We start from the raw sequence: 3462 nt of genomic DNA on the forward strand, positions 1-3462 counted from the left end.
CACCCTGGAAACCGTCACCACATGGCAATTACTCTAATTGTCAGCAGTGCGGAAGTGGCACGTTTGTGAAGGCAGTCGCCGACCCCTCTCTTTCTGTTTCTCTTATCTCGCTCTCTCCCTGGGACCTCTCTTACTTCCACTCCCCATCACTCCAGATCTCCCTCCCTAGATCCTCTCTCTCTCTAGCTCTCCTCCCCACCACCTCTCTCTCCTTCATCTTCAGAAACCTCACACCACAGATCTGGGGACCTCTCTCTCTCTCCCTCACCACTTTCTCCACTCTGGGACCATCACCTAGCTCCTCCCTTATCCCAGATCTGGGACCAGTCTCTAGGTACATTACAGTCCCCCACCACATTTAGAAACTCACCACAGATCTGGGACCAGTCTCTTCTCCTCCCCATCACTCCTCTCCCTCCCTTATCCCTCTCTCTCTTCTTCCTCCCCATCACCTCTCTAGAAATTACTCTCTTCCACTCCCCATCACTCTCTGGGACCAGTCTCCCTTATCCTCTGTCTCTCACATTCTCTCTCACAGATCTGGGGACCTCTCTACTCTCTCTCTCTACTCACATTTAGAAACTCTCACCTCAGATCTGGGACTCTCTCTAGATCTTCTCTGTCTCACCACATGTCTCCTCCCACAGATCTGGGACCTCTCTCTCATTACAGTCTCTCTTCTTCCACTCCCCATCACTCCTCTCCCTCCCTTAGAAATTCTAGATCATTACAGTCTCCCTCCCCATTTAGAAACCTCACCACAGATCTGGGATCAGTCTAGATACATTACAGTCTGAGCTACACCACATTTAGAAATCTCCCTCCCTTATCCCCCTCTCTACACCACATTTAGAAACCTCATCACCTCTGGGACCAGTCTAGATACATTACAGTCACCCTGGCCACCACATTTCCACTCACCACAGATCTGGGACCTCCTCTCCCTCACCATTTAGAAACCTCACCACAGATCTCAGCTGGGCAGGTACGCCACCCTCTCTTTCTGTTTCTCTTATCTGGGACCTCTCTGTCCTCCCTCTTCCACTCCCTCACAGATCTGGGACCAGTCTCTGATCATTCTGTCTGTGTCTCTCTACCACAGATCTGTCTCTCTACCTCAGTCCACTCACCTCTAGTCTCTCAGATCTCTCTCAGATACATTACTCTGTCTCCCTCATTTCTGTCACAGATCTGGGACCTCTACTCTGCCTCTTCATTTGCCTCCACAGATCTGGGCCATCACATTGGCCTCTGTAGCTCACCACATTTAGAAATCTCACTTCTCTCTCTCTCACTGTCTCTGCTCCTCTCTCTCTTCTTCCACTCCCCATCCTCCTGTCTCTGTCTCTCTCTGTCTCTCTCTCTCTTCTCTCTCTCTATCTCTCTCTCTCTCTCTCTCTCTCTCTTCCTCTCTCTCTCGCTCTCTCTCCTCCCCATCACTCTCTCTCCTCCCCATCACCTCTCTCTCTCTCTCTCTCTCTCTCTCTCTCTCTCTCTCTCTCTCTCTCTCTCTCTCTCCTCTCGCTCACTCTCTCCTTCATCACTCCTCTCCTCCCCATCACCTCTCTCTCTCTCTCTCTCTCTCTCTCTCTCTCTCTCTCTCTCTCTCTCTGGGCTGTACCTGTAAATACGAGGCTGACTTCACTGAGGTCTTCGTGGGGCACTCTGAAGCTGAACGACTCATTGTAGAAGGGGTCGATGGTTCCTTTCATACAGGAAGTCTTCTTGGTCTTTACCAGCTTCAGCCCTGTTACCAGCTGAACCTTCACAAACGGGTCTGGAGATAGAGACAGGAAGGAATTAAACGTTCTGTTACCAGCTGAACCTCCACAAACAGGTCTGAGGGGGGTAGATAGAGACAGGAAGGAAGTTAAATGTGCTGTTATCAGCTGAACCTCCACAAACGGGTCTGGGGGTGGTACCTGTAGATAGAGACAGGAAGGAGGTTAAATGTGCTGTTACCAGCTGAACCTTCACAACGGGTCGGGGGTGTAAACAGAGACAGGAAGGAAGTTAAAATGTTCTTAGTAAGAAGCTTCAGTACATAGTACCCCGTGGTGTGGTCTGTAGTGTCGTGGGTGTGGTGTAGATAGTGTCGTGGTGTGGTGTGTAGTGTCGTGGTGTGGTGTAGTGTCTGGTGTGGTCTGTAGAGACGTGGTGTGGTGTGTAAGTGTGGTGGTGTGGTGAAGTATGACGTGGTGTGGTGGTGGTGTGTAGTGTCGTGGTGTGGGTGTAGTGTCGTGGTGTGGTCTGTGTGGTGTCATGGTGTGTGGTCGTGGTGTGGTGTGTAGTGTCGTGGTGTGGTGTGTAGTGTCGTGGTGTGGTGTGAAGTGTCGTGGGTGGTGTGTGGTCTGGGTAGTGTCGTGGTGTGGTGTGTAGTGTGGTGGTGTGGGTATGAGTAATCGTGGTGGTCTGTAGTGTCGTAGTGTGGTGTGTAGTGTCGTGGTGTGGTGTGTAGTGTCGTGGTGTGGTGTGTAGTGTCGTGGTGGTGGTGTGTAGTGTGGTGGTGTGGTGTGTAGTGTCGTGGTGTCAGTGTGGTGTGGTGTGTAGTGTCGTGGTGTGGTGTGTAGTGTCGTGGGTGTGTGTGTAGTGTCGTGGTGTGTGTGTCGTGGTGTGGTGTGTAGTGTCGTGGTGTGGTGTGTGTGTCGTGGTGTGGTGTGTAGTGTCGTGGTGTGGGTCTGTAGTGTCGTGGTGTGTGTGTAGTGTCGTGGGTGTGGTGTGTAGTGTAGTGGTGTGGTGTGTAGTGTCGTGGTGTGGTGTGTAGTGTGGTGGTGTGGTGTGTAGTGTCGTGGTGTGGTGTGTAGTGTGGTGTGGTGTGTAGTGTCGTGGTGTGGTGTGTAGTGTCGTGGTGTGGTGTGTATGTCGTGGTGTGGTGTGTAGTGTCGTGGTGTGGTGTGTAGTGTCGTGGTGTGGTGTGTAGTGTCGTGGTGGTGTGTAGGCCGTGGTGTGGTCTGTAGTGTCGGGTGTGGTGTGTAGTGCTTGTGTGTGGTCTGTAGTGTCGTGGTGTGGTGTGTAGTGTCGTGGTGTGGTGTGTAGTGTCGTGGTGTGGTGTGTAGTGTCGTGGTGTGGTGTGTAGTGTCGGGTGTGGTGTGTAGTGTCGTGGTGTGGTGTGTAGTGTCGGGTGTGGTCTGTAGTGTCGTGGTGTGGGTGTGTAGTGTCGGGTGTGGTGTGTAGTGTCGTGGTGTGGTGTGTAGTGTCGTGGGTGTGGCTGTAGTGTCGTGGGTGTGGTGTGTAGTGTCGTGTGGTGTGGTCTGTAGTGTCGTGGTGTGGTGTGTAGTGTCGTGGTGTGTAGTGTCGTGGTGTGGTGTGTAGTGTCGTGGTGTGGTGTGTAGTGTCGTGGTGTGGTGTGTAGTGTCGTGGTGTGGTGTGTAGTGTCGTGGTGTGGTGTGTAGTGTCGTGGTGTGGTGTGTAGTGTCGTGGTGTGGTGTGTAGTGTCGTGGTGTGGTGTGTAGTGTCGTGGTG

The sequence above is a fragment of the Oncorhynchus keta genome, unplaced genomic scaffold, assembly GCF_023373465.1.
Source record: "Oncorhynchus keta strain PuntledgeMale-10-30-2019 unplaced genomic scaffold, Oket_V2 Un_contig_29537_pilon_pilon, whole genome shotgun sequence".
Taxonomy (NCBI): domain Eukaryota; kingdom Metazoa; phylum Chordata; class Actinopteri; order Salmoniformes; family Salmonidae; genus Oncorhynchus; species Oncorhynchus keta.